The sequence below is a fragment of the Mastomys coucha genome, unplaced genomic scaffold (genome assembly GCF_008632895.1).
Source record: "Mastomys coucha isolate ucsf_1 unplaced genomic scaffold, UCSF_Mcou_1 pScaffold6, whole genome shotgun sequence".
Taxonomy (NCBI): Eukaryota; Metazoa; Chordata; class Mammalia; order Rodentia; family Muridae; genus Mastomys; species Mastomys coucha.
Genome location: NW_022196912.1, coordinates 97355600 through 97362656, shown reverse-complemented (window position 1 = coordinate 97362656; position 7057 = coordinate 97355600). Strand labels below are relative to the sequence as shown.

General features: G+C 42.4%; 1 protein-coding gene across 5 annotated transcripts in view; it reads right to left on the bottom strand.

Annotated features, from left to right (window-relative positions):
- The window catches only part of Sipa1l1 (signal induced proliferation associated 1 like 1), a 288870-nt gene that overhangs the window by 103784 nt on the left and 178029 nt on the right, over nucleotides 1–7057 (bottom strand). The window lies entirely within an intron of this gene.

Sequence of the window (7057 nt, the reverse complement as noted above, 5' to 3'; positions counted from 1 at the left end):
GGGATTCCTCACACTGGGGCAGCAGTGTGCATAGACACCACACCTGTCAGGAACCAGCATGGTCACACACAGCAAAGCCACGAAAATATTAACTCTAATCTTAAGAGTTAGCTCAAACTGACTACACAGAGAAAGAGCTGAAACCCCCCATTTTCTTAGAAAAGACATTAAGTGGCATGGTGGGGGGAGAGCTGCAAACACCAGCAGTGAGTGGTCTACTAGGAAACAATGGCTCAGGCCACTGTACAAGCTCGAATTGCAATCACCTCACCCTTTCTCATACTTCACACTTATTATTTCATTAAACAGAGGGGTCACTGTCAGTACAGTTTACCCCTATAAACTTTAACTTTTAATATTTTCATTTGCCAGAGAATCTGAATGAAACTAGGAAGGCGCCTGAGCAAAGCATGGCTTTCTCTGAAGCCGTTCATTTCTGCCTGTTGGGCTCTATCAGCTCCTGCATTTGTTTTCTTTCAATGATATTAATGTTGGAGAAGATACAGTCAAAAGAACTACATACTGTAAATAACAGCAACAGAAATGAGGTGGAAAACAGCTGCTTTTAGGATGAAAATGAAGTTGGCAGGAGGAGGTTAAAAAAAGCCATCAGTTTCAAGAAACTTCTTGAGAAGCATGCCACAGAGAGTCTCTGGCTCATCCCCAAAGAGCTTATTCTAATTGTAAGGGTTGACCTTCCACAGGAACCCAGGACTGGGCACCTCAGGTGAAAGGGCAGGGAACCAATGGGACATGTGTCCAGGGCTGGCCACGTGCCAGGGTTCTGTCCCAAAGACTGCACTGAGGCTGTGACTTCTGTTGTGCAAGTGTGAGCATCACAGTTGTAAAGCACTCAGGACTAGGAGGTCCCAGTCAGCTCTACAGGCACCTCTTGCAAACGGGGCAGTAGGTATGGTGGGATGCACCATAATCCAGAGAACATGGGCTGGAGGAATCACTGGTTGGGTTAGATAATGAAACCCTGATTGGAAAGAGGGAAGGGGAGGGAAGGAGGGAGAGAGGGAGGGAGGGAGTGAAGGAAGAAGAGAGAGAGGAAAGGAAGGAAGGAAGGAGGGAGAAAGGAAAGGAGGGACATGGTTTGAGGGGTGGAAAAAAAAGCTGAATCAAGGTTTGCCACTTAAAAGATTTTCAAGGAATGGAGATAAATCTTAAAGGACAGAGTGCTTGTCTAGCAATCTCAAGTCTTTGGGTTCAATTCCTAGAACTGCAAAAATCAATCCATCAATCAACCAACCAAAAGAAAATAGCATTTGCTTAAGCACATCCCAACAATCTCCTCACCTGCCAACAAAAAGCAAAATTTATTATTAAGTTATGTTAACCTTAATAAACTCCATCAAAATGATAACAGCAAAAATATAAAACTATCTAAATATAGGGGAAATGGGTTACAGAATTGTGAGGTTTTTATTGGCAAATGACTAATAATTATCTTTCAAAAACTATATTCCAGTACATGTTAAACAAAGTAAAGTAAGTAGCTAAGACAATGCTAGAATTAAGCCTTAGCAAATCCATTCACACTCCTATGTGAGTTCGCAATAGTGAAAATCAGACTCAGTGGGGGGTGCCTGTTCGTACAGAGATCAATTGGTGGTTGGTTCACTCTCATAAAACCACTATAACCACACAGCTACTTGAGGTCTCATTTCCTGAAGAGAGAAGAAAAGGAACCTCACTCATTACTGGGCATCTGCAGAAAAATAAGCACAAAGCCACATACATACACAGGAGGCTCTCAGCCATCATACTCAATGCTACATAGGATACCCAAGTCCCTCATCCCAAAATACACATTAGCATCAAACATTCACTTCTAAGACATTCTCCAAGCAATCTAACTTGTGGCCCTGGTTGCTGAGGTGTGTTTTGATTGCTGTGGCAAAATACAACCCTATAATGTCCCATAGGAACAAAGGCACCATGGTGACTGAATGAGTTCTGAGAGGACCTGGGCCTTGGAGGACAGGCAGGGCTCCTTCATGGACAGGACAAGATGAAAGGCTAACTTAGTGCAGCTGGTAAGAGGGGAAGGTGCTCCCTAGTTACAAGAGAGGGCTTCTCCTCCCTCCCCTGCTCACTGCCCTTTCACCCCACAGTGACAACTCTGCCCAGCTGTATTAGGGAGGCTATGCTGGAGCAAGAGCCCCTCAGAGCTGCAGGGAAGAACTCAGGTCACACCTGAACCTTTTGTTGTAAACAGGATTGAGATAGCCAGAAAACCCACAAAGAACAGAACAGAAGCAAAACAGAATATGCAACTTCAGAGATGCAGATAACTTGAGGGAAAATCTCAGAAAAAAAAAATCTAAAAATAATACCACTAAAGTGGGGAGAAGAGCAAACACAAGAAGATAATGATGAGGGAACACTGTCAGGAGAAACACAGGAAAACAAAAATACAACTGCCCAAAAAATAAACCCAGTGAAAGAAGGACTGCCACACTGCTTGAGTTCAGAACACAGAACTGAGTAACAGGGAGCAATAGAAACAGCACCGCATAGAAAGCTGGGCATAGTGGCCTGGGCCTGCAACTCCTGCTGTGGGGACCAAGACACTGGCACCTGCTGGCCAGCCAGTCCAACCAATGGTGAGTAGGTGAGTATCAGGTTTGGTAAGAGGCCTTATCTTAAGGAAATACAGCAAAGGTAATGGAGCAGGACGCCTGTGTCCTCCTCTGGCCTCTGCACAAGCATCCATAGCTACATAATTTATGCACACGTGCACACACAACACCACACATTTTTCAAGAAAATTTAAAAATGCAAATCCAAGCATTCTACTATGGACTCAAATGAAGTTAGAGACAGAAGAGGCAAAAGGATTAAAGATGAAAAGTTTTAATCATAAATATCAACATTTAAAGGTTTCTCATTCATCATAATAGCAATAACTAGATACTACAGCTAGCATGAGGGCAGAAGTGTGCTCTGTGTGCCTCTATCCTGCTCGCTGCCCTCCCACACCATAGAGACACAGCCTGGTAGAGCAGTGACACCTTTCCCAGTCCTGGCTCTCAGCCTGTCTGTGTTAGGGGAGCCCTTCAGAGCTGCATGAGAAGAACTCACAAAATAGGTCCTGAAGACTATCTGAATTTAGTATGTACACAAATGAACACATGGTTATTTCTATATTTAAAACCAGTACAAAAGTGTTTGCTGTAGTCCTGGGACTAGACAATACACTTGTATTGTCATACTATTTCCTGTAACAAGTTAACCTATTTATCTTTGGGGGGGGGGGTTGTTTTTGAGGCAGGGTCTCTCTATGTAAGCCCTGGCTGTCATGAAACTCTTTATGTAAACCAGGCTGGCCTGGAACTAGACCTCTGCCTCTAAGTGCTGAATTAAAGGTGTGCACCTCCATAACCAGCTTTATTTATGCTTTCATCTGAATCTTTTTGTTTTAAGTTGGCTCTTTTCCTGGGTAGAAGGAAGGCTCAGCATGTCTCTATATGCAGCAGCTACTGATACACAACACTGATTTCCTCTTAGGAAGAATTTGTAGTTGGTTCAGTTACCTGAGTCTCTGGCCCTGGGATCTGTCTGTGGCAGTCAGGCAGTAAGCCACATACACTCTGCCAGTTCTTGGCTGGTAAGGACCTGAGCATGGAAGATGGGGCGGGGCACTTGCTACCCTGCTGGGGACTTTTCTCTTCATCTTTCTCCACTACACAGGACAAAATGTTAAGGCGACCCTGTCTGAAGTTCTCCTTGTCTAATTCTGCCTCATCTCCCCTGTTCTCTCATGCTGCACCAAGGGCTGCAAGGGTGCTCCACAGGCTGCTTCCTTTCCTTCTATACTCCACAGGAGTCATCACCAGGCCCATTGCTGTCTACCTCTCTCATCATCTCAGACAACCTGGCAAAGGCTGAGTTCTGAACAGGGAAGATTGCATATGGCTAAAAAGACTTAAAAAGTCTACTGCTAGGATTCCAGCAAGAGACAAGGAGGGCCTGCAACTATGTATGGATTGGTAATGGGGCGTAAGGAACTGGAGTTAGTTTCTCCAGCTTAATATTTGCCGTCTATAAACCTCCTTGGCCTTTGATCATGGTGATCAAAGAAAAATTGAACACAAAACTATGAACATTTTCAAAGGAAAAGAGAGCATATAGTACTACCATTTGAACATTGCCCACAATGACAGGTTTATGCCAGTTTCCTAAAAGCATCAAGTGAGGAGATCCCATAAACCATGAAGTAGAAACACAATAAATGTCAACTACATCATTACTACTACCTCATGCTGGGTAAAAAGCCCAATAAGAGCAGATGAGAGGAGGTAGTAGAAGGAAGAACAGGGATGTTGCTTATCCAAGGTGAAGGGATGGTTCCTCTCTTTGTCCAGTGTTTATCCAGTAAAACCCAGCTTTTATGTTGTAGTAAAGTGGTCTCTAAAGTTTACATCTACAGGATAATAATGTTCATAAAAAACAATCTAATATCAAAGTAATTACAACTTAACCAACTGAACATGATTAAATATCATACCTATTACTGATTGAAGGCTATGCTTCAGTAAAGGTAATAATAATGGATTATATTTATCACATAAGATATATAATAATAGTTATTATTATTATTATCATCATCATCATCATCATCATCATCATTATCCTGGGGACAGGCACAGTGGAGTCAGGGACACATTAAACAGCCGAGTGGAATGAGGACCCAGAAGAGCTGAGGTGACAGCCATACCAGGGCTGCCACAGCCTTGGTGCTAGGTGTAAACTCCTCTTCGCTGTGCTATACTCTTTCCACAAAGAGATTGAGGGAAGAGGTAAGGGGAAAGCCAAAGCCACATGTAAAAATTATAAAAAAAGAATTGTTTTTTAATTATATTTCATGCCATCACATTAATTTTACATGTACAGTCATACTTTAAGGGATTTAACCTCTGCTACATATTATTATTCACTCATTTGTAGGACATTTTTAATATGTAACAAATGACTAGAACATTCCACAGTGTGCCGCCCAAATGGTGCCCTGAGAGCAGGCACGCTCCATGATTTTTCTGAACTGACCTCCTGGATTAACCACTTGTCACTGTCCCCAGCACCAGGCTAACAGGCGCTACTGGGACGAGCTGGGCATCTCTCTGCTATCCATGCATTCTGCTCCCACCAGCTGGACTTCATGCTGAACCAGACTTCATTGCATCTTCCAGGAGCTGTGGAAGCCAACTGACTTATTTCATTATGAAGCTGACTATATGAGCAGAAAAGACAAATTTGGTTTCTATGAAAACTAAACTGATGGCTTTAGAAAGACTGGAAGATCACTAAGAAGAAAGCTGTGGGTTAGACGTGACAGCTAGGAAATCAGACAGAATCACCAACAGGACTCGCTCAGTGCCAGGGACACTCCTAGTGTACGCTGGGACACCAGACAGCACTGGAACCAGAGCCACGGACAGGAAAGCCCTTGGAGCCACAGCAACAATGTCTACTCATGTTTTAAATACCTCAGATAGGCATACTTTTAACAATTCCCCACTTTAACCAGTATTTCCAACTAGGCAGTGGCATGTATACCAGCTGTAACCTACCAACTGCTGTACTGGGGGCTTCTGAATTGAATATGAGGTGCTATGAATCAGTAAGTCAGTTTGTGTTGAAGTCTACTAGGTATTCAAATTTTCATTCCACACCTTCAAAAGATAAAAATACCTAAAAGGAGGCTCTTCTTTCCTGTCATCTTGCATAACAGACATGAGGGAACAGTGACAAAGAACAAAGAAGCTCCACCACAGCCTATCACCTAAGCCTAGAACTTCCCTTTGGAAAATATGATTAGTAACAGATCACCTCCCTCATGGGCATTAAGAGTTAGAAACAAAAAAACCTGTCATTTCAAAGGCTTAGCATAGTGCCTGGTCCACAAGTGCTGTAAACTGTTCATGACAAGTATTTTTATATTGCACAGTGAGAAAAAAATACTAGTGCACAAATAAGGTAATGTGTGTTCCCTCATATGGTAGACTCAAAGTTGGTGGCAATGACAGGTGGAACAATATGGCTTCTCAGAGATGTGTGAGCACCTCAGGAAAGCTTGGAAAACTTCTGAGGCAATATAGAGCAAGAGTCAATTCTCAGTCAGAGGCAATTTACCCCCAAAGAAACATCTGGCAGTATCAGATGTATTTTAGTCTGTGTTTACTGGTGTGGCAGGGTAAGGAGAAAACTCAATGGGCTCTAGGATGTAGAAGCCATGGATGCTAATCTTACAGGGCACAGAAGCATCCATCTTTACAAAGAATCATTAGTTCCTAAATGCAAAGTTGGTGAGCTTTAGGAACCCTCTGCTCTCACATTTCTAAAATCTGACCTCTAGAAAATCACTTTAGAAATGAAATTGGGATTCCCATTCTATTGATTCTAGAAGCCATGATGTAGACACTGGGAATAAGAGAGAAGTGTTTGCTGATAAGACATAATTCTTTTACCAGTGAACCTTCAATGGAGTCTATCCTTCAATAACCTTACAAACATTAAGATTCTAGAGTGAGTAATCTCACAAAGCCAGCAAGAAAACAAATCTAAGTAATGTTTCAAACACTGCAACAGTAGTGTAGTGTAATCACAATCTCACTGGAGAAGATGCAAGCAAGAAGCTTCCCAGTACAGGCCACTTCACCTGGCTGCAGAGACTGCTGGTCTACCCCAGGAACCTTGGTGTATGCTGATCATCATGCTTCTAGTTGGGTGCCTGCATGACAGATGTAGTCCTCAATTTTAATATTGTTCAAAAAACACTAGAAAATTGATAAGGCGTCTGATAATTGCTTTTCTTCAAAGTACAAAAAAAGAGGATACAATCTTAGTGTCTGTCTGTCTGTCTGTCTCTCCCTCTCTCTCTCTCACACTTTAGTCTACCATCTCTAAGAAAGGCTAGAAAAGAGGCCACAATACATTAAGTGTTCAAGGCATTTCTCCACTTTAGTGACTTTTCTATTCAAATTGAAGGCCTACACTCAAGTCTTGCCTGAAACTTACTGGCTCTGAAATTTTTTTTTTTTTTTTTTTT